Source organism: Myiozetetes cayanensis, unplaced genomic scaffold (assembly GCF_022539395.1).
Source record: "Myiozetetes cayanensis isolate MyiCay16 unplaced genomic scaffold, myiCay2020 scf14, whole genome shotgun sequence".
NCBI classification, from domain to species: domain Eukaryota; kingdom Metazoa; phylum Chordata; class Aves; order Passeriformes; family Tyrannidae; genus Myiozetetes; species Myiozetetes cayanensis.
In genome coordinates, this window is record NW_026087048.1 from 3,368,371 (window position 1) to 3,392,658 (window position 24,288).

General features: G+C 52.6%; 1 protein-coding gene across 2 annotated transcripts in view; it reads right to left on the minus strand.

The window, feature by feature from the left end:
- LINGO1 (leucine rich repeat and Ig domain containing 1) overlaps window positions 1–20,124 on the minus strand; it is a 152,648-nt gene extending 132,524 nt beyond the window's left edge. Inside the window, exons 1-2 of one of the 2 annotated variants that reach the window (XR_007628123.1) lie at window positions 19,890–20,124; window positions 5,567–5,738 (exon numbers count right to left, since the gene is read on the minus strand). The gene's annotated coding sequence lies outside the window, so the exon portion shown is untranslated. The remainder of the gene's footprint in view (window positions 1–5,566; window positions 5,739–19,889) is intronic. The other variant, XM_050309233.1, reaches the window with a different exon arrangement.
- Between the last annotated feature and the right edge of the window lie 4,164 nt (window positions 20,125–24,288).

Consider the following 24,288-nt stretch of genomic DNA (forward strand, 5'->3'; position numbering starts at 1 on the left):
GCTGGCCAGCTCCCAGCACGAGGGGCTGGAAATGAGGGAAAACCAAATAAACCAGGAATGAACGATGCTGGGACACGCTTCTCCTCGGGCGTGTGCTTTGTCGGAGGAGTGCTGGGGCGCCTTGCAAAGAGGAGCACCGGGCTGGTCCCCGCCGACCTCACTCAGGCAGCCTAGTACAGCACGCACAGACATCTCAGCTCCGCACATTTTTTCCCCTAAGATTCACGTCCTTCAGCATTTCTGGCAGTGAAATTCCCACTCTCCCACGTCCTGCGATGCTCTTCGAAAGGAGACAGTCATTGGCTGCAGCGGTAGAGCCAAAGCACACCCTTCCTCCCTCTCAGCTCCTGTGGAGAAGTTCATCGTTTTTCCACACCCCGGTGCTTTCGGAGCGGGGGGGAATTACTCATGAAGCCAAGCAGGCACCTCGCACAGCAGCAATCCCCATAGAGGTGATTTTTCCTTCGGAAAAATCCATGAATCACTGTAAAAGTCAGTCTGGCTCAGACCAAGACACACTGCTCGCCACTGTTTATTAAAAAGAATTAATCACCAATCTTTTTCCTGGCTGATTTTATGAAATATGACTTATCCCAACTGCTCACTACTAAGTTATTGCAACATCCAGCTGCAAGCATCCCCCATGTGTGTCCTGGGAGCTTTCCCCATACCTCAGGGACTGCCAAAGGGTTTTGTTAGGTCAAATGACCGATGGCTGAATAAGCTTGAATCTCGAAGAAATATTTTCTACAAGTCTCAGGCCACAGATTTTCACTCCTAGGAGACACTTCTGGCACTGTCTGTTACTGCAGACGTGTTGCACAGTGAACAATCCCACTGGATTACTCTGGGGAGCCCTGGGGTGTTGAAGCCCTGGACAAGGGGTGACACCAGGAGGAGGCAGAGACACGGGCAGAGTAGGAGCCTGACACACAGAAGAGCTCCTCTGTCTTCCATAAAAGACACTTGCAGCCACCGTCCCAACCAAGCCATGTGCAGGTAGGTGCCAGGAAGGGTAGGCAAGGGCTGGCATCACTCTGCATGGTCACAGCTGCTCTGACCCACTGAGACAACCGAGAGGGAACAAACCCATAACGAAATAAACCTCTTTTGCTTTCCAAAAAACATCCTTCCTATAACTTAACCTCTTTCTCCTGGCAGTACCATCCTGTGCACAAGAGCTCAGCCACGACACGGTGTAAGAGCAGCAAACTTCAGTGCCCACAGTTGCGACAGCAGAAAAGAAAGATAACTGCACTTCTAACAGCAGCAGTAACTTATCTTGGGGAAACCTTTCCTGCTAATGAGGCTGTTAGGTTCAGAAATTCAGTGAGAGTTGAGAGGGCTTGTGCTGCTGCCAGCCCACGGTGGGTGCAGGCAGAGGGCAGGCAGGTGTGGGAAAAGCAGCTCAGGAGACCACCACTGTGGTCTCAACCTCACCACTTTGCACCTTACTGGAGTTCATTTTTTCAGTGCTAGCACTGTACCAGTAAGTTGGCTTTAATTTATTTCTCCTCAGGAGAAAAAAAAAAAAAAAAAATCCCTCTACATCAGCTATTGTCTCCTTTGCCTCCTCTTGCCTTTGGCTACGTGCTGGTTTCAAGTATCTCCCGGTAGAGCCGCACCTGCCATCCAATCCTAGGCTTCTGCAAAGGATTTTCTGCATCAGTGCCCACAGCCTTACAGGTCCTGGAGAGCCTGTGGCTGGCACTGCTGGGGGCAACTGGGGACAAGCCTGTGTGTTGATGAGTGCCAGCTGCTGAGCGGGACACCTGGGCTGCGGCGGCTGGAGGCAGAGGTAGAGTGTGCTGACCTGGAAAGGCAGACATCCTCCCATGCCTTGCAGAGCTGCTTTGAGAAAGGAGCTCCTGGCTTTTTTCCTTGGAGTTTAACTCTGCCATACTCCTTGGTCCAGACTATCCCGTAGTAGAGGCAGAAGTGAGCCAGCCTTGTGGGAGAACCAGCTTTCAGGGAAAATGCTTGGAAGGTGGCAGTTGTAGCCACATGGGACTGCAACTCCCCTTTTGCAGAAAGCCATGGGACAGTGCCTGCAGTGCGTGCTCTGGCACAGCCCATCAGTGCCCATCACACCCCAGGCAGAGCCATCGCACCCCAGCACCAGCCTCGCTCCTCATCGGCATGCCAGGCACACGCATCCCAGCAGCACTGGGCTCCTCTTCCTGCATGCAACCCGTGTACCCAAGTGGCAGCAGCTGAAAGGCTTGGAAAAGCGGAGCAAAGCTAGAGAAAGGGAGGGAGGGAGGCCCAAAGCCACAGCTGAGCACAGCACAGCAGCTCAGGCTGCAAAGCTAAGGCTGGCAGCATCGCTCCAGTTACCCGCGTGACCTTGAGAGCCCTGGACAAGCTGCATGAGAGGAAAGGGAAAACCTCCAGTGGCAGCTCTGCATGCTGCTGGGGACAGGGGGGAGTCAGGCAGGGGACAGTGGGGTGGGTGCCATTTGGGATGTGCCACCCCAGTGATGGAGCTCGCCAGATAGACCAGACTGTTTTTACCTCTGTCTCAGCCCCAAAAACACAGCTCACAACACCCACACATTCTTTGGACAACATTTTGGTGGGTCTTGGGTTTTGTTCCCATGTGAGCAGATGTGTAGAAAGAGGGGAACACCTCATGTCACTCCTCTTGGACTCAGCAGCACTTGCACAGGGCAGCAGGAGCAGGAGCGGTCTCTGCCTGTGTTCCCCAGAGGGGAGGCCGCCAGCCCCGCTCTGCCATGCAGGAGATGGTGCCAGCACACAGGCAGGCTCCCAAGATCACAGTGCGTGTATCTTGAGAGCTCTGAATAAATATTTAAAGGTGGAAGGAAAAAAAACCTACTCGTCTCTGCGAGCAAGTTCTCTGTCTTTGCGCTGGGATTTGAGACAGAGACAGACAGAAAAATGACAAAGGAGACACGGGTTTCAGCAATCATGGGCACATCAGAAGCAGTGGCTTTCAGATGCTGGCTTTGCTGAAAGACAAATTCCCTCCTGGTCATATGCCTGACAATCCCAACAGCCCCTGGGGACTGCAGGTCTGCTTTGCCTGCAGACACAAGGGGCTGCAGGGAGCCCTCCTCCATACACCCCTCCATCCCAAAGAGCAACTGGAGCCAGGGCATTATCCAAATCCTTTTCTAAGCCACTTAAAGCTGGTTCTGCCCCATGGGGACATGTGACCCCTCCTTGCACTGTCCTGCGAGCAAGTACAAGGCAATGGGCTCCGCATCAGGGTGTTGGACAAATGTTCACAAATCCCTGTCCCCACAGTAGGGCTCTGTCAGAGGAGCAAACCATGGCCCAAGTTTTATCCATGCCTCACATGAGTGATTGCCGGGGGGAAGGATGGGTGGTGACAGCTTCACGCAGCTCCCAGCCCGCCCTGTGCTGGGCCATCGCTCAGAGGTGGTGGCTGGAGCAGCCACAGAGAACATGATGTTCTGTATCACAAGGATGTCCTTAGGATGCTTTTATTTCCAGAGAGAGCTCATTAGCTCTGGTTGTGCAGGAGTTAGAGGGTTTTTTTCTTCTGTTACCAAGAGCTGCAAAACTCCACTGAATAACGTCTCTGAGCATGGGTGGAAAGAAGACAGGGCACGGTGGGGAGAGCAGCAACTAAACCAGAGATAATCAAAGCTGCTGCCGCAGCCTCATATCACTTATGATCTCCATTTCATTTGGATTTCCCAGCCAGAGCAGTCTTTGCTCACTCAGCCCCACTCACCATAGTGCCAGGGCTGCAGGACTTGGCTCTACTCTGCTCCAAGAAGGAAGGAGCTGCAGAGAGAGTTTGAGATGGCAGGGAACTGGACACAAGGCAGCCTGCTGGATCAGATGGGATGCCAGGAGCTAAAGGAAATTGCACATGCACTAGGCAAGGACAGAGACTGTCCCTGGCACTGCCATAGATGGGGTTTATTTAATAGAGGTACGTCCTACTCAGGTGGGCACAGCAGGGTGCTCCAGCAGTGATGCCTTGCTGGGATTGCTCTGGAGCAGCCACCTCCTTACCAAGCCCTGACGCTCCTCTCCCATTGCTGCACGCGCTGCGTGAGATGCAGCCAAGTAATCACGTACCAACAGCAGGAGATAAGCCACCTTCCCAGATAGGATCACAAGCCCCATTATCTCCTTAACCCTTATGCATTCACTTATCCATCCCAGATCTATTCCTCCTTATCTAAATTCTCCTTCTGTTCTTTCCTATCTCTCACCATGGTTGGTCTCAGAGCATCGAGGCCCCTCCAGATGCAAGGGAGGCAGCAGGAGAGCCTGATACCCTGGGCAGCCACTCACCACAGCTAATGGGAGAGACTCCAACTGACTGGCCCCGGCGATTTAAAGTTAATAAAATGTTAAAAGCAGCCCTATAAATCACCCATGCAGGAAGTGACCTGGACAGGAAGCCTAACGAGTTAGCAGAGGTTTTATTTAAAAGCCATTTGTCTGAGAAGTGCAACGCAAAGAGTCAAATAACTCTTAGGAAAACAGTAATGATGGAGCTACTGGGAGGATTAGAGCTGGCTGGATATTTACAGCCAAGGATGTCAGCCATCCCAGTCCTAACTGGCCCATGCTCCCCAGCTGGAGCACCCCAGCTGATCCCAGCTCCAGAGCTGCAGGTAGGGAGCTCCCAAAGGAAATTAGGACAAGCCAGATCACAGCCCTGACTTACATTTTTAACTTGCTGAATCCATTGTGACCTTCTCACAGAACTCTCAAAACAGGAGTCTCATGCCCATGCCCACCATGCAACAGGCTGGTGACATCCTCATCTTCCTCCAGGCCCCCTCCAGGCCGCGGATCACACACAGAGAAGCTGAGATTCTCGTATGCTGCTGCACACAGCTGACACCTCTGTTTGCACTGAGAAGCAAGAGGCCCCTAACATCTCAAAACCCCAAAGTCATCCCAGAAATCAGGTTCTTGGTTTCTAAACCCGACTTCCACTCTTCAGCCATGAATACTGATTTTGCATGCATCAGGATGGCAGTCAGCCCTGGCATCAGCTTCAGCCCCTGCTCACTCCCCACAAGCTGAGCTTTACTTCTTTAACCTTAAAAAAATCCTATTGCCAAGTGCAAGGAGCAGATAAGGGTATTTCACTTGGAAGGGGACTCAGCCCCCTCCCAGACACCATTCCCCAGCCTCCCTTTGCTTCCCCGCCACAGGAAGCCTCCAAAATACCCCAAAGGCCTTTTACAGTGGGAGGAAACGCAGTGCGGGCTTGGGAAGCCTCCAGAGCATCGTTAAGAGGCAAATTATAGACAATTATCCTCAGAAGTACATCAGGGAAGCAGAGGCAGTCACAAGGCACCAGTCCCACCCAAGCCCAGCTCCTTGCAGTAGCACAGGAGTTTCTAAAACTACGAGCAAATTCAGATGGAATATAATCTGCAAGCAACAGGTTTCACCAGGAGCTACCTCACCTTCAAAATCACCTCTTAATTGCAAGAGAAGGGCAGACGAGGGGAAGAGGAGCAGGCAGGAGACGCAACAGACACAAGAAACAACCTGATTTCACTTGCCAATTTGCCAACCCCTCGCTTTTCACAGACATCCTTACCTTGGGAGGGATGCAGGAGGCTGGGTGTGGGCGCAGCAGGTTCTCCTCGTCAGCAATGGGCACCTTCCAGGGGAGCAGGGGAGCCTAACAGTGCCAGGGGGCTGCGGCCGGGGGGCTGCTCCGGCGGTTCAGCGGGGGCTGAGGGCAGCTCATGGCTCCCGGGCACAGGGGGCTGTGGATGAGAAGGCACAGAAGATGTCAAGCACGGAACTCATGGCTTTGAGCACACACCAAGCAAACCCAACCCCACAGCAAGTCTGAAAAGTTAAGAAAGCACAGAAATTCATATATTGATACTTTTCTATCTTGCTCGTATTTCCCCTCCTCCCCATCATCAAGGAAAGAAGAGGAGTCCAGTGGGATCTGCTTAGATCTGGACACTAAGCAGGTGCACATACTTGGAGAGACCCAGCACTCCCTGAGGGGCTCCTGCCAGGTGCAGGGTGATTTTTGGGAGCAGTTCCCAGAGGGTGTTACTGTGCTTCCAGCATCATTAGTGGGGAGGGAGAGAAGGCACAAGCTTTCCTGGGCAAGCAGCCCCCTCCCTCACACCGATGCACACAGCCATGAGCAGACAACAGAAGGACCCCCCATCCACATGGGCCCAGCCAGGGGTCTCACAAGGCCAGGGGAGCTCTCTCCACTGCTCACAAGTCAAGGGCTTCCTCAGAAATGCTAAGAGAAAGCAGGTCCTTGACCTGCTGATCTGCAATCACTCCTCCTGACTTACAGCACAGACAGAGAAGCAGAACCCTGTCCTGATGAAGGAGGTGCCACCTTCACTTTCGTGTGCAGCACTCTCCTCTGCAGCAGGGTTTGACTTATACATTTATTTATCAGTGAGGTCCCCAAGGCAGAGCTCACAACCTTTTTTTTGCGTCTCAAACAGTTTCGAGCAGCGTTTAACAAATTAATAATAAAGTGATGGCGCCTTGAAAAATAGACTCTCCTGTCCTCGGAAAAGGGGCCACGTCTCCCAATTACTCCAAAGGGCACCACTTCAGACCTCACTGAGCAAATGGCATTTAGGCACAGCCACCTTTTAATGGGGCTGATGTGATCCTGCCACGGCTGCAGTCAAGTGTATCTTCAGCTATCCCCATGCTGCACAGCGAGAGGGCAGAGAAGAGGACGGATGGAAGCAAGTTAAAGAATACCTGTTAGCTCAAGTATTTTTTAGCAGCCATCCCCAACCTGGGGTCTGCCATCCTATCCAGAGTTGCCAGCTGCGCTCAGCATCTCTCACTCATGAGAAGTATTCACTAGGTTTGCGGCAGAGCCTGGCAAATATTTGCCAAGGATTCTTCCAAATCTCCAAGCGCACCATGAGCTTGCTGCAAATTTGTTTGCTGATCATGGTCCTTGAGCTAATTTGAAAACGGAGAGCAAAGAATAAGGCTGCTGTACAGTGTAGGGGAAGGCAGGCAAGGATGGTCCTTTTCCATAGGGAAGACAACTCCTCGGACCCTAATGAGGGTTTGGTAATTACCAGCTGCAGCACTGGAGTGCAGCAGGGTCTAACACCCAGCCCCTCATGCTGATTGTGGCTGAGGGAAGTGATCTCTCAGAAAAGGCAGCACCAGGAAATGGAAGGATGATGCTGGGGATGGCAATAGCATCACCTCCGAGGTATACAGGCAGTGATGTCCCCAGTCCAAGCTCTCTGTGTGGCATCTTGCAAAGAAATGCTGGGAAAGCATCCTCTCCCCTTCCCTGCTCCCTCCCCAAAGAGGTTCTGATCACAGTTTCTCCTGTGGTTTCTCCTCTGATTTTGGCACCTTACCAAGCTCTAGCCCAGGCCAAGCGCACTGCTAATTAGCTGCGGTAATTAATCACAGTTTTCATTGTTTATTCTTTTGTTCTCACACAAACACCCATGCTGCCTGGTGTGGGAAGCTGCCACGGTGTTCATGGAGCACCAGTACACCTCATGGAAGTGACCCTGGGGAATGGGGGGCACTGACTGCTGGGCTCCCAGATGGAGCCCAGACAGAACCTGGCCCTAGTCCTGCCAGGAAGCAAGCTAAAAGCCAAAGCCATCAATTCTGGGCTGAAACAGTGCAAGAGAACAAAGCCACTCGCTCTTCCAGCCTGAAATTGCTCATGCCAGTACAGCTCAGACCATACTTTTGAAACTCCCAGGTGGCCAGGAGCTGCTGGTGGGTGGGTCATTTAGTCCATTCCCTCTTGGGAACTGAGATTTACGGTGCCTAAAACGTGCCCAGTGCCTACGGTCAAGCCTGGCCTCCTGACACCTCCAGCAAAGCAAGTTCTACCACCTTCCTTGGCAGCTTGCTGAGGCTGCTGCCACCACTGTCGGGGGTATGGAGGGGGCTGCAGCACACGTGCCACCATCCCCAGTCCCTCCTGCAGCCGCCAGTGCCACAGCCCAGTCTTCCTCTCTCCATCCACAGGGATGGTCACTCTACCAGATCCCCCCCATCAGGGAGACACCCCACGCTTGCTCCCAGGAGCGGGCACAGCAGTCGGAGCTGGCACACGGCCCCAGCGCGGAGACAGCCATCCCCCTCTCCCTCCATCCCCCCGCCATCCCCCGCTCCCGGCTAATCCTGCCGCGCACCGAAATCCTGCCTTTGTGCTCAGCAGACACACTGCCTGAGCATTAGGCACCCGCCGATCCCGAGCTAATCTCCGGAAAGCTCCCTCACCCAGGGGGGTTCCCATTCCCTGGGGCAGCCCTGGTACCCCACAGGCATGGGGGGACAGGAGGACACCCCGGCTGTGGCTCCTTGCCAGCACCGGCAGGCTGTGCCAGGGATGGATCCAGCAGACTCCTCCGTTTGCTCTCTCTTGTTAGAGATTTTTTTAACTGGGTATTTTTAGAGAAAAAAAAAAAAAAAGAGAGAAAAAAGACACCAAGGAGAGAGAGAAAAGAACTGTTAGTCCAAGGGAGCCAGTGTTCTTACATACAGAGAAATCCAAGTCTGGTGTCCAACAGAGGCCAAGGTTTCCGGGCTTTGACACAGCTGACAAGCTGGAGCACAATGAGAAAATACGCACACAGAAATAGCCAGGCAGGATAAAGGATTTACTGCTCCTTTCACAGAAAACAAAAGAATGGGCTTAAGCACTCCACTTAGGAGTGGTAAAAAAAAAAAAAAAAAAAAAAAAACAGATCTGCAGGAAGAATATTTGAGCACAGGATTACCAGGAGGTGAAGAAAAACCAGATCCTGCCTGTCCTGGATGCAGCAGGGCAGCAGCAGCATCCCCCAATTAGTCCCCTCCTGCCCTGCCCTGGGTCAGAGCATCCCATCACAGACCACATCCCGGCCCAGCCAGCTGCCATGCCAACATCTGCACTTTCTCCCCTCTGGAGCATTTCTCCTGGGCTGATTCTGGCAGTGGGATCACCTGGTTCACTCAAATCCCTTGCCAGGGTCCACAGCCCCAATTCCAGCCACCCCAGCTAATGAGGCTGGGGCTCCCTGCCTTTCAGATATGCTTTTCCATGATTCCAGGCTCTTGGATGCCATCTCCTTCATGAGGAAGCCATCTCAGAGCACCTCTTGGGACCTCAGCTGGGGAGGCCTGATGGAAGGAGAGCCAGGGCTGGCAGGGGCTTTGGAAAAAGCTCCTTCCCACCATATCTCCAGGTTTGTCCTCATTGAAGAGGGAAGTTTGCAGTTCCCTGTAAGTTTCTTCCAACTTGTGATGAAAGAGAAACTCTGGAGAACAGACAGGAACCCAGCTTCCCTGATGAAAGTGCTGCAGTGGGATTTTTGGGGTTTTACTTTCTTTTGTGAAGCGCCAGCCAGAACAGAGCTTTGCAACCAGGCAGGCAGAAGGTCTTACCCTTTCCATGGCAGGAGACCAAGTCTCCCAGCTGGAAACCAGGACAGAACTCACTCCTGGTCCTGCCAGGAAGTGAGTTAAAAGCCAAAGTCATCAATTCTGGGATGAAGCAGTGCAAGATTCACAAACCCACTCAATCCTCCAGCCTGGGATTGCTTATGCCAGAGCAGCTCAGATTATTTCTGAAACTCCCAGGTGGCCAGGAGCTGCTGGTGGGTCATTTAGTCCATTCCCTCTTTGGGAACTGGGATTTACTGTGCCTAAAACAGGCCCCATGGCGACAGTCAAGCCTGGCCTGCGACATCTCCAGTAAAGCCAATTCTACAACCTTACTTGGCAGCTGACACGCTGTTTAATTGCCCTGATAGTTATGCACTGAGGGTTTTTTTGTAAAAAGCAGCTGATTTCTCAGCAGAAATAATACTTGGGAAAGCTTTCTCTCTGGCAAACTCTCTCTATTGTTCATCTCTTTCACATAAAATGTTCCTAATGAAGAGGGAAAGCAGGATCTTGGCTTCTTTCAAAACAATCTGAAATATTATATTAAAAACATGCACTGAGTGTTGACATATTTAGTGCGTTGCTTTATAAAGGAAATTGCCCGAGCTCATTCAGAGCTTGACACCATTAAGACAGCACAGAACTACGTGACTGGGAGGATATTGCTGCAAGAAGTCCCACTTTGGGGAAGTAGGGAGCACCTCAGAGCAGCCAGACAGCCCTGACTCCACCTTAGTGGGAACCTGGAAGCCACCAGCATCATCTCCAAAGAGGGGTGCACAGGCACTCAACATGTTAATGTGACAACTACAGCAGGTTTCAGATCTGTGAACCCTCCCTGCCCCAAACCCTCAGCTCCTCATCTAGACACCTCCAAAGATCCAAGACTGGGAGGACATGGTACGTACCATGCCAGGCTCTCACAGTGATGGGCATCCATGCCATGGGAGCAAAGCTCATCATCTCCCTCAACACACCAAGCCAAATTCCTTGGAAATGGGAAGCTGGTTGTGGTGGCCAGCCAGGTTTCTCTCCCCACCTGACATGGGCAGGGTCCCTACAGAGCATCCGTCCTCTCCCACAGCATCTCTGAAGTGTTCTGGGCTCTGCTGCAAGAGGATTTTCCAGACATTAAACTGATGCTCAGAAAACAAACAGATATAGGAAAAGTTTTCATTACAAGGCTGGTTCGTGTCCAAGAGCAGCCCAGGGGCCTGCTAAGATAGGCAACAGCCTCTCTCCAGAGGCTGGTGTGAGGTATGGCTCTCTGTGGACTCATGGTCCATGCCAGCTCCACATTCGCTTTGCAGGAGCAGGGGCAGGAGAAATGAGCAGGTTTTGTGGCACATTGGCTCTACTCCAGGGACCAAAAGCTTTGAAGCAGACAAAGCTGCTGCAACCTCCCCTGCTGTGCCCAGACAAGACATTTTTGGGTGCTTCTGGAGATGTTGCTGGCCTCAGTGGGGATGTACCAAGGGTGATGATCCTCCCTCCCTGATGCTTGTGAGGGTGGTGGTCCTTCTGTGGGGGTGGGGAGATCAGATGTTTCCCTCCAAGCAGGAGGCCAACACCTTATGGGGTCTCAGCACAGGCCAAGGAATGCTGCAGCTATAGCTGTGCACAGAGCACGCTTAGGTGCATTCTATGATTTTATGATTTACTTGTGACCAAACTCCATCTGCAGGGCAGGTAGTGGATACAAGACCCTTGTTCTCCAGGACAGGTTGGTGCAGAACAAAAAAAACCTGCTGCTGCATGCCAGAATGCAATTAAAACCCCCCAGGCAGGACACAGACCTTCAGAAGATCTGGTGTGCCTCAGCCTTCTTTAACTCAGGACCCCAAGCCCTCCAAGAAGGTCCAGCAACACCTCATTTCCACACTCTCCAGACCCCCTTGGGTTTATCAGCACCAGTGTGCAGACAGGCTCCCTGCAGCGAGATCCACTGGGCACAGTGCATCACAACAGACCAGAGAGACCTGGGACTCCTCCTCATTTATAGTCCCCTCCAGCCACAGCCTTCAATATGGCCCAGGAAGGCAAGGCAAGACAAGGCCTACAGAGAATGCCTGAAGATTATTTCTCTCATATTCCAATTTATTTTCCGTCATTAGCGCTTTTGAAAGCCCAACACACCCTGCAAACAGGAAGAGCATGTTAAACGTGCAGGTGGTAGAGCTGCAAAACCACGGTAAGCACACGCCTGACACAGGGACCCTTCCCACCAGGGAGACACAGCACCAGCACGGGAAGGGCTTTGGTTACAGAGAGCATCACCCTTGCTCAGCAGAAGCTCTGGTTGAAGCCTGTTATCCCCCTCACAGAGGTCCCCACCATAAGCCACTCGAGCCCTGGAAAAGCAAGAGCATCATTCCAGAAAGCAGAGGTACCACAATCCTGGTGCAGAGCATCGCACAGTGGCAGAGAGAAAGCAGGGCTGGGGAAGAGTGACTTGCATGAAGGATGAGAGGAGCTGGAGCCTTCTGTAATGGAGAGAAAATTGCTTTCACCAACTATCTGCAGTTTTAAAGCAATTACATTTGGGGGGAAGCCGAGAGCACGTCTGAGCGCTCTAGATGCGGCGGGCGCGTTTTGAAATGCAAGAACTGAGTAAGGAAAAAACAGAAAAATAAAACGCCTTTAAAAAAATAATATTTGATGCAGTAGGTACTGAGAGGATAAAGTATTTATAACTCAGGGATGGGATGATTATTGGAGGCAGGCAAACATGTTCTCTTCTCTTCTCTGTGGTGACCAGTGACAGAACCCGAGGGAATCTCCTGAGTTGTGTCAGGGGAGGTTTAGGTTAGATGTTAGAAAAAGGTTTTTCACCCAGAGGGTGACTGGGTGCTAGAACAGGCTCCCCAGGGAAGTGGTCACAGCACCAAGCCTGACAGAGTTCAAGAAGCGTTTGGATCATACTTTCAGGCACATGGTGTGACACTTGAGGATGGTCCAGGAGTTGGACCCAATGATCCTTGTGGGTCCCTTCCAACTCAGCATATTCTGTGATCCCGTGATCCCAGCAATGGGACAGCTGAGAGGAGTTGGGGCACATGCTTCCACCATGAGCATGGGACCCTCCATGGGCTTAAACGCTCTTGGGAACACGCTGCCTGCCCTCAGCCGAAATACAGACCTGCCCCAAGATTTCCACTTACAGAGCTGCAGACTGACCCAAAACCCAGCAAGCACCCCAGGACCTACCAGTTAAAGCCCTTCTAGGACCAAATTCAGACTGGGAGGCAACAGCTCGATTTGGTCACAGAAGAGAAGCTCCTTCAAGCTGTAAGAAATACTCCTTATCTCCTTCCTGGCAAGCAGTCACCCTTCACCACCATCCTTCCCCTCTAATCTGCTGGAATTAGGAAGGATCCCAGGCCATAAGCACATCTTCTCTAATGACCAAGGTGGCAGAGGCCGAGCTGCACTGATCCCCAGAGCTGCTGCACTGACTGCTGCCTGCACTGCTCAGACATCCAATTTATCAGGCACATGCCCCTTTTGCTTTCTGGCCACGCATCTTCCCCTTGTCTTTATCTGCTCTGGGGACAAGTGTGGGAAGCGGAGAAGTGGCATCCAGGGCTGCTGGTGACAGAGTCTCTTTTCAAAGGATGCTGTTTCGCTGTTATTACCAACTCTCACCAAGTGGAATTGAGACATGAAGTAGATTTGTGCCCAAGATAATGGCGTTTATTAGACAAGCTATTGAGGAGAAAACAAAAGCTAACAGTGGAGAGCCACTAAGAGCAATGCCTAAAGAGAATCCATCATGAATACAAAGAGAAGCAGTGTTAATAGTTGGTGCTTCCCAACAATGATTTGAAATCTCAAGCAGTCCCTTAAGGGCTCCAGGAGAGTGAAGGTTAGTGTCGCCCAGTAAGAGGTGACAAACAGCACCAAGGTGTCCACACCCTCAAACAAAGCAGCATTCAACCCCTTCTGCTATGGTCAGACGTGGCTGAGGATCCCTGCCCCACGGTGGCAGCCCCCAGCTCACCCATAACCCTTCTCCTCACTTTTATCAGCATCACATAATATCTACATGACACAATACCTATACTATAGGTACACAAGGATGCTCAGGAGGACTGCTCTGGCCCCCGTCACTGCACCCTACATCCTGACCACAGCAGCATAGGGAGGAAGGGGAGTTTTGTCTCTGCACCATCCTGGAGCAACCATGGCCCTTTTGATAAAGCCCCATGGGGAATGCCTTGAAAATCATGGGTTCATCTAGATTTTCCTATTGGAGACCATCTCCTTCTCTCCTCACCAAAGGAGGCATGCTCCTGCAAAACATTCCAATAAATATGGGAATAAGAGTCTTCCACAGGATCTTCACTTGCATGCTGGTTCACTGCCAGCCAGCCCAAGCCCCTGGTGAGATTAGCTGGAACCTGGCACATAGCTCACACCCTGAGGCACAGCAGAGATCTCTGGGAAAACACAACAGAGATCACAGCTGCTAAAAAGCAGTTTGTCTGGGTCCTTGGGGATTTCTTCTTTCCAATTTCCAGCCCAGACAAACAATATAGGAAGCCCTCAGATCCCCAGTCTTGAGACCAGCCCAAAGGGACAGTGGATTTCACACCCAGAGTTCTTCATCCCAACCCTCCTCTCCTTTGCTGGGAGGATGCTCAAGGGCCAGGCTGGGGCAAGAGCCAGCAGCAGAGGGTGGATGTAGAGGAGGGCGAGCCAGGCAGGAGCATGAGGGCATCCATGCAGCCCAGAAGCTCCCGAGAAATTTATTGCTTGTGACACGCTGTCAAAGCGAGGCGCGTCTCATTAGCCGGAACCGAAGCAAATGAGAGGGCTCCTTAGCCAATTAAAAATTAAATAAATAAACCAAGGATGCTACACGGTGCTCGCTACCTCCCCTTTGGCCCCGCTGGCGAGTGGGAAACCAAGGCAAGATGTAACACAGATCTGAGTCACAGCTTCTCCCCTTCCCAAGATGGTGAATCCTGCACTTCCAGAGAGCGGAGCAGCCGGGAGGAGCCAGCGACCACCACACAGACAGATGGAAAAACAACAAGCTTGAGGAGCCACACCTGACACTCGGGGAGTTGGAAAAGGAAAGATTTCCCTTCACATCCCCTGGAGCGTTTTGTTTCCCAGCTCTTGAAACAGAGCTCATTGACTCTCCTGAGTGGCACTCTGAGCTAAAAAATTCTATTTTTAACAGCTTTTCCTTTTAAAATGACGTGGTTTTCCTTTGTGGGTTAAGCTGAGCTGGCACACGACTTTTTTGCCTTTTTTTTTCCCCCAAGATTTATCAGCCATTGGTGCAGAGGGCATTACAACTCTTCTTCAGCCTGGCAGCAATGCCTAACCTCCAAAGTTTTAAACCGCCCTCCTCCACCCCAACCTCCTTGCAGCATCAAGGAGGGGGCAAGCCCATCCCAGACCCCACCAAACACAGGTGAAGGGACCATTTTGAGCAGGCACCTGTGGGCAAAGCTCAGTTTCCCCATTACCAGCCAGCTTGAAATTTTACAAGAGCACAGAGGTACCTGTTAGCAGCAAGCATTCCAGGTCACCCCAAACAGGCACCGGAGGAAGGTGGGAGCTGCGGATGGAGCCGCGGGTGTTGGATGGATTGGTCAGAGCATCTGAGCAGAAAACAGGTCTCACTTCACAGAGGAGGCACCCCAAGAAAAGCCCTCTCTCCTCCACCCACACAGCATTCAGTGAGAGAGGGGGCAACTGCAGGCCCAAAGGGAGATACCCTTGCCTGGGGCACACAGGGACACTCCTCCTCCCAAAACACTCCCCTTAAAAAACAGTACAGAACTGAAACACGAGCCCAGCCCAGAAGCATTTCCCAAATCAAACAATAAACAAGGAGCCATTGCAGGTTTCCCTTACACTGCAGCTCCTGATTAATCCTCACAGTAAACACAAAGGAAAAAACCTACCCTAAGCTGGATGCTATCTGTTTAAAGGCACAAATGGATGCTAAAAGTAATCAAAGGAGCCCAGGCAGGGGCACGGCAGGTTTGGGAGCAGGAGGGGAGTGGGGAGAAGGCCATGGGCTCTGGTGAGGGAGGGAAGAACAGCAGGATTTGTGCCAGCCATGCCCAGCAGCCCTTAACCCCCTGGAGCCTTCCTACCTCCCTTGCAGGCAAGAGGGGGTACCCCCTCACCACCCTGGTACGCCACAGCCCAAACAAGCTCTTCCCTTCCAGTGGACTCCAAGGCCAGGTGGGTTGGTTGGGGTGCAGGACACAGGCTCTGGGGGAATGGTCAGGCAGCAAAACCACAATTCCTCACATGGGAAAGGGCCAGGACACTGTAACTAACCCCCTGTGCCCAGGAACTAACACTACCCACGGCTGGTTTAATGAGAAATGGACATTTGAGGCTTAACAGCTCTTGCTGGCAGATTCCCCCCTCTCTTCCCACTGATGCCGTTTCCCATACAGTGCACCCAGCTAATTAATTACAGAGCACAATCCAATCAGTCAGGGCATCCTATTGCAGTTAAAGGCATTTAAGAGATAATGCCATGAAAACTCCAGATGGACTGGCCTGACCCCAGACTCCAACACCACTGGGGTGCTCGGGAGATGCTGCCGCTCCAGCTGACATCCCTGATCCAAACACTCTGGAAAAAGCTTTCAGATTTGCAGTGCTCCCTGTGGGTTGGGTTTCTGAGTCCCTGCTGACTTTACCAAGAGATGTGCTGTCCTGGTTCACTGGCTGCTGCCCTCAGAGTACACACCAGCCTGGCTCAACATAAGTGCAGGCGAGGGAGACGCCACCTGCCCTACTGCTGCCGGATCCAAGTTTGCTCTGGGGATGGCAGAAGGACAGATCTGAAGGCCAGATGCCAGTCCATCTTCTCCCCACTGCTGCCAACACATGTTCCATATCCAGTGAGCTTCAGCAGTGGTTGCCTCGAGGTGTCCTGCACCACTGATGGTGATGTGCCAGGACAGCCTGATCCCTTCACATCTCACCATACAACTCCACCTCTCCACTGCTCTCCCAAGCATGAAGAAAGGATGGCCTCTGCTCACCAGCAGCATGGACTGGCCTCACTGGAGGTGGGCTTTGGTGGCAAGTGGACGTAGGAGAGTGGCTAAAGCAATGGGATGATGTACAGACAACCCTTTTACCGTTATTATTGTAGGCAGTAATGTGCTGATCTCCATATGGGATGTTCTTAGCTTTGCAGGCTAAAAGTGTGGGGGTTCTCCATCCTTAGCACTTCAGTTATTGGCTGAAGTTATCAGATCCCTTTAACAAAGGTGGGGGCTTGCATTGACTCAGCCCATTTGGTCCCGAATCAGTCCTTGTACAACCCCAGCAAGGGGTTCATTTAGTGGGTGCCTTTGGTACCCCAAGCAGCCTTGTTTTCTTAATCACACCCATCTGAAGCCCAACACCATCCACATATAGCTGGGAACCCTGCTGATTCCCAAGCTGCTTGCTGCAATGGTATTAAAGGGAAAACCCATGGTGCCAGATCCCGAGCATCTCCACAAGGTCTCAGTGTGGGTATGATGCTCCGTGCCAGCTGCACTCCCAGCTGCCTCATGTTTGATGATGAAAGTGGATGATTCTGTGATTTACTGATCCTACCCTTGGTTGGTTTTGCCTGCCCATGGTGAGGATAAGCTCTTGGATTTGCAAACATTTTGAGGATTGTGGTGTTAATTTCCCCCCCCCCTCCCTTATTGTGTGCATGTCAAAAGCTCTTACGCCTTGATCCAAAGCCCAAAGTGAAGGTGGGGGATATACATCAAGCCTAAATTTGCTCCTGTCACAAGTGGCACCAAAAGACTGTTGCAACTGAAGTGAGTGAGGGTTCTGCTCTCACTTGGTCCAGCCCATTTCCCAGATGCCTGATCTCCAAGGAGAAGTGAGGACAAGCCTCTGCTCCTCAATCATATCTCCAAAATGCCTTTGTCAGACACTCAGGCACAGCTAACTACAGCAAGAGACAGAAAGCCTCCTCTCAGAGATGTCGTCCCTCAAGTCACCCCTGGCCAGATACGCAGCTCTCCTGCATCAGGACCAGCACCATGGAGGCCACAGCAGTGAGCACCAGGAGCATCCACAAGGTTTGCACCCAAACAACAGCCTACAAGTTTCACTGATGCAGATTTGCAAAGGAGGGTGTGACTTTGGCAGGACCGGAGCACAGCTACAAGCAAATGGCAGCGTTCACCAAGCACAAGTGGGAAGGAGACGGTGACAAAATGATGTTTAATAACTGGGTCTTCCCAAAAACACCATCTCTGCGCATCTACAAAACTCATCATCTGACAAAGATGTTTACTGACTGTCCTCTTACCGTGTTAGAAAAGACACCAGAGATTAGCAAGAGGGGCTAGAACATGATCAGTATAGATGAGACAGGACCGACCCCAGACCTCTAACGCCAGCTGCTGTTTCGTGCTGGTAGGAACTGCATGAGGGCTGGCTTGTTACATCCAGTGCTGAAATGAAGTACAGCTAAGTCATTATCTTGGACCCTAAATCAAGAAACATAACTACAATAACACAACACTGTGACTTCACCCAGAAAAGCAGCGGCACTAGGTCCTCGTACCGCAGCCCCTCCAACAAGCCAGCAGGGATGGGGGCACTGTTTCTTGACAACCTACGTCCCATGGTCCCCTGGGAATGAGGACAGAGAAGAGCTTGGCATATTTGGATGAACAATAAAATAAAATATTATGTCCTTTTTCCTCCCACTGGAGGGTCCCAGACCAGGATGTTACAGGGTCTGGACAAAGAGAGGACTCATTTTGTGATAGCGATATGGCCGTGGTGCAGTGCTACAGCTGGAGGAGATTCTGCTCTCTGGTCCAAATCTGGATCCAGGGGCCAACAACCACGTTGTGGATGGGACAGGAGATGAGGAGACAGATGCCCCACGCATCCCAGTTCTGCAGCCCAGGCAGGGTAGGGACATTCTCCATGGAAGCCAAACTCCCAGCCATTTAGAGAGGGAAGGGGCTTTTCTGCGTGGAGTCAATGAACTGAAACTCTTCAATTGATTAGCTTGAGAGCTTCTGTAAACCGTTTCAGGGATTTTGGCAGGAGGAGGAAGGAGAAGCTGTTTGATAATCCCTGAGGCCATCCCACCATACATGCCTAAAAGACAGCTCCAGAGTGCTCTGATTCTGGAGTAATTCCCTCATTTTTTGCTTCCGGATGCCCCATGAAACAGGGCATGTCTCCTAATGGCTCCACAAGGACTCTCTGGGGAATTGACTGAAAAGCTGAACAGAAACAAAGCCAGGCTGAAAACTCATCAGCCCCTCAGAGGACGGCACTGACATGAGATTGTGCTACCAGCCCAGAGCACACACTCTGCTGTGAGCCCCCAAAACAATGCACCAGAGAAAGTTCTCAGCCTTCGACATCCATCTTCCCTTCCCACAGCTGCAGCACCAGGATCACTGCTGGAGCCTGCACCATCCCATTATCTGTACCCTGATATGAACCTTTCCAATTAAACCACTGAACTGTTCCCAGCTCAGCCTCCCATGCATGAAAACGTCCTGTTATTTCGCACCTGCCAAGAGCTGTGTCCCAGCAGATCTATCTTGAACTGACACTTGAGGATAATTAAACCTCTCTCTCTCCTCTGTTAGCAGCACAGCAGATAAAAGGAGAGCCCTGGGTCCCTCCGGTTGCTGTTGTGGAGGGTTGCTGCTGCACAACTCAAGGAACTGAGATGAGTCTCAACAGAGACATGGGCAGGGGAGCAGGGGGCCAGCCTGGCAATTTTCCCTAACTTAACAGGGGAGTTGAACAAGATGTAAGAGGCACACAAGCAACTTCCCTAGCCAGGCAGATCATCTGGTGAAGAAAGAGCTGGAAACCAAGTGTCTGAGATCAAACTGGACTCCTGTTGTTGCTAAACCTGAGGTATCATCCGTCATGAAGCCATCAGTCCCTAGTGATACAGCTCTGGTATCCAGGTACCCTTCTCATCTCCTCTAGCTCGAGTACAAGCAAGGATTGGCTCCCATTGCTCCCCCAGCCACCGGCAGTACTGGGTGCCAGGTGCCCCACAGTGTCAGCCCAAAGTTGGCCAATTTCAGGGAGCAGGTGGCAAGATGGGAACCTGTCACCCCATGCCACGCACTGCCCATCTCCCACGCCAGCTGCCTGAGGTTACTGGATGCATCCAACCTCACAGCCGAGCTTCGATCGGGGCGGTTTTGAGGTTGGCGCTGAGCATCTGCCATTACTCCGAGCTGGGCCTCCAGCCCCTCAGGCAATGTGGGAAGGAAGGGGGGCCCAGGGCACGGCGACCCCACCTCTGCCCCAGCTCTTTGCCTCCAGGGAGCCATTCACTCCGCGGGGGAACCCTTCCCTCATCCCAGCCCCGCTGCGGAGGGAGCAAGTGCCACTTGCTGAGTGATGCGCTGCAGAGCCGCAGGACCCCAGGGACCACGGATGTCCCCCGTGCCTCCGGGGAGATGGATATTCTCCCTCCCCAGCCCCATCCCGGTGCCCCCGAGCCCCTCCGCCGCCGTTACCTCCGCGGGCTTGGGCGGCGGCCGGGAGGGACGCGCCGCGCTGCAGCTGGGTTCGGCTCCCCGGGGCTCGGCGCATCCTCCGCCGCTCGGGAGGGCTCGGCCGGGCTCCCTCGCCCCGCTCCCCGCCGCTCTTCGCCTTCCTCCGCGCTCCTCTCCCGCTTATCCGCATACCCCGGGGCTGGCGGCTGCTGCCGGGCTCCGCTCGCCGCCGCGGCGCCCGGTCCCTCCCGCAGCAGCCGCCGCCGTTCCGAGGCGCCGCGCCCCCCGCCCGCCTCCGCCTCCTCCCCGCTCCCGACCCCGGGACTGCTTTAAAGGGAGAGCGCCTGCACAGCCAGCACGGGGACAACGTGTTGTTTGACAGCCCTTCCAAGATGCGCCGCACCCCTCGTGGCTCACCATCACCCCCCCGGGCTCCCTGGAGTGCTGGGTGGGCGATGACGATGAGTTCCAACAGCTGGATGCACTGATGGCCCTCGCCCTCTCGGCAGGCCCCCTTTTAGTGAGCATGTTCATTCATTCATCCATAAAATCCTTATCCCACTGGCTTGGTTTGCCTTACCCCTTTTCCAGGGCTGCAGGGAGCAGAGCCGCCAAAGGCTCGGCACGCCAGACCCTGTCCAGGAGAGAGCTGTGAGCCCCTTTCCCAAAGCTGACACACTGCCACGCTTCTGCTTCAGATATCATCAGCTGTTTTCATTTTCTCCTGCCAATATTATCCTCATCCTTATTCAAGAGGGAGCCGAGGCTTACAGGTCTGTGGGTTTTAATCAAAACTGGAATTCTCTTCACGCAGTCACTTTATCTCTGTTTGTCTTGCCGGAATGAAGCAATGTGTTTGGTGAGGTGTTTTAGAGCAACCCCGGGAGCGAGTGCATGCCTGCCCCGAGGAATCTGCAGCCACCACAGCGAGGGCAGGACCTGGGGGCAGGAGCGGGCAGAGGCGCTGGCAGCTCGCTCAAGTGTCTGGAGCTGGGATCAGGGCGGTGAGTTTGGGCACCGCTGCCCAGCCCAGCCCAGCCCAGCTCTGCAGCATCCCTCAGTCCCGATGCTCACTGCTTTCCCTCTCGATGTTTTTCATCAGTGAACACCATCTGTACTGGAGCCGGGGATTGTTATGACCTTTAAGGCTCCATCCAGTGGCCGCTTCCATCAGATGCTTTTGTGTCTTACTACGATCCCAGGCACGCTGCCAGAACTCAAAACACGCTGAAGGCAGCGAACATCTTTCCTCCAGTTTCAGGAAGGAGATACATCACAAAATAAACCTGCCCAGATATCAGGATTGGGTCTAGAATTATTCCTGTTACATTCACACTAGAGATAAATGAGATAGGAAAGCCCACTTGGTAGGAGGATTGTAAAGCAATTAATTAATAATGTTAGTAATGATCTTCTTATTCCAGCTCTGCTTATTAACACAAGCTTTGCTCTAGTCCACCATGATGTGCTATATAAAGCAGCTATCTCCTGAATCTGATTTCCTGTTTGGAGATGATCTCTAGCTGAGAAATTACCTGCTCTCAAAACTGATTAGAGTCCTCATCAGCAGATTCTTCACCCATCCTTTAGGCAGGCCCTGGAATATAAAGAGAATTGAGAATAATTTGATGCACGAGGTAAAATCTGGAGTTGGTGGCCCAGGTGTGTGCCATTCCCAGAGAAAATCCAGAACAAGCAGTGACAGCAGCAGGTTGCCAGCCCAAATCCAGGTGCTGTGAGCAGCCCTGCTCAGGTGGAAGCTTTTGCTCCTGTGGTACCTTCCAGGCTGGTGGCTGACACCGGCCACCTTTGGTTCACTGCCCATTCCACCCCCAGCAGTTTGGGGGGTCTGTCCCAAGTGCTGGGTACCTGCAAGTCCCTGAACAGAGGAAGGCTGGTTGTCAGCAGGTCCCACCTATGGGAACAGTGCTTCCTGCCTTGGGAAAATGAGGACCTGTGGAGATGCTGGCAGCACACCATGCACCCAGCTATCCTGGAAGGAGCCTGGAGTGGCACTCCAGTGCTGGCTCCCACTCCAGACCCCTGCAGTTGCAGGCAGCCCACTTTCTGCTCCCTTCACATGCGGGTCCAGCTCCATTTGCAAAAGCAATGAGGTATGTTTCCTCCTGCTTCCCATGGCTAAAAACTGTCTTGCAGCTCCCATGGTTAAAAATTGTCTCCTAATTCCCAGCTTACATTAGCCAGTTTAAGCACATTTGTTCTTATGCCAGCACAGTCTTTCAGCTTAAATGGTTCCTTTTTGTACCTGGTGTTTATTTGCTGCATATATTTATGGAGGGTAATCATATTCCTGCTTCGCCTTCCTTTGCTGGACTAAACAAGCCAAGTGCTTTCAGCCTCAAAAGACAGGCTCTCCATTCCCCCACCAGGCTACTGGCCCTTCTCCACACCACTTGCAGCACAAATTCATCTTGCTGGAAGATGGGCCAGTGCTTGGGACTGCTCCACCTCCACTGATGCCATCCCAAAGGAGGCAACCACAGCTCCAAGCACGGTGGTGCTGAACATCTGCTGGCCTTTCCCGTGCCAGATTGTCATCTGGATGAGGTGACACTGGCAGGAGACCTTGCCTTCTGCCTCTGGTCAGCGGCAGGGAGGTCAGGTGCTCCTGAGCACTAAGGAGAGCTGGTTTCTCTCTTCTCTGCTGCACTGCAATGGGATACTTATGGAACTCTCCCATGGAGGGGTTATAAACTTCCATAGCCTTAAACGAAACTCAGAGGATGCACAGACTCATTCCTAAACACAAGAGGAAGATGGTATCACCATGCTCCGATGGTCACTAATAACTTTACCTCTCCTGTGCTATTCTCAGCAGAGATAAACCTCCAGTGTCTGATGAGCCAGAACAGAAATATCCAATGGCTCTCTGCTCTTTTCTATTTTTGCTGCAAGCTGGTTAACCCTGAAATCCAATTACTGCTCATTATTCAGTGGAACTTGCCTCTTATCAAATGGGCACACTGCAGGGCTGCTATACTGACTCCCAGTGCTAATGGAGCCGCAAATTACTCCTGCTATGCTCACAGACCCACAGGTGTGAGCCCCGGGGTGCTTCTCCAGCACCCCACACAGGCAGAGCTCCAGGATTCTGATTCCTGCAGCCCTTCCTGGGGCTGCCCATTGCTGCTGACTACATCAGCCATTGGATAATGCAACCACATGCTCCCCAGAGCTGTGGGCTTGGCTCCCAAGGCATGTCTTTGCTGAAGCCACTCTGCCCAGACACCCATGGGTGCCAAGGGCCAGTCCCGCTCCCTGGCACGGGGTGATCTTATCGGTGGATGCTCAGAGGAGCTGCATGGGCTGAGCTGGTGGCAAGCAGCCTTTAAGCTCCAAGGGCTGCTGCACACAGTGTGAAATGCCAGGGGCTGATCTAGGCCCTCCTTGGATTAGCCTGAGAGGCTCGAGGTGCAGGAGAGTCTGGCTCCCTGCGTTAGCTCGGGAAGCGGGCACACAGCCAAGCCCAAACGCCACCTAATTCGCATTCAGTGCTGAATTCAGCAGGTGGGGAAAGGGGAAAAAAAGAGCCTTTGCAGTTTTCTTTGCTGATTAAAGTCATGGCACAGCAAGTTTCACCTACATTCATTAGCAAGAGGGGAGGGAGGGGGATGTTCCAAGCAACAGCTGCTGTGATGCTCTTCATGCTCCCCCCACACAGAAGAGGCAGTGGGCACAGATCAAACCTCTTGACTGTGACCCCTGCTGCATGGGCTGGATGCAGCCCTAGGGCCCTGCATCCATCTTCCTCTCTCTGGTATTAGCCTACTCTGCCATGATGGCCTCAGGTACAGTTTGTCAGGCTGGCCTATCTTAAATAAACTCCACGATGGTCTCTCTTTCTTTCAGACCATCCATCAGTCCTTCTAAGAAACAGTGTAAGCTAATCCCCCTCAGAGACAGGTGATGGGAATGGCCTGGGATAGTCCAGTGAAGTGTCCTGATGCCATTGGACGTGCCTGCCACACTTTCTGCTACTCACTGCTGCAGCATCATCCGGTTGCTGGTGAGCCCTGCCAAGCCCTGTCTGCTGCTCCTTCCCTCCCTCCCTCCCTCCCCTCTTCTTCCCTCCACACTTCCCACTGCCTGCAATATCGACCCTTGAGTTTCTCTTCAGCTGGACCAGCAGACAACATGGTGGGGATCCAGACCAGCCACGGTCACAAGGCTGCATCACAGCCTGATCATGGGGTGACACAAAGCCCAGGACCTGTGTTCACTTGTTCCCTCTCACCACAGAGCTGCTGCTGCCGCCTCTCTCCTGCTTTCCCTGGCTGCAGCAACCTTTTATTCATTGTGCTGGCCTCCTGTGCCCTTCAGAGAGGTGCTTATGTGAAGTGCCATCCACTCACACCCGAGGCTTTGTGGCTGCTGGTAGGAGGACAGGAGCAGAGTGGTG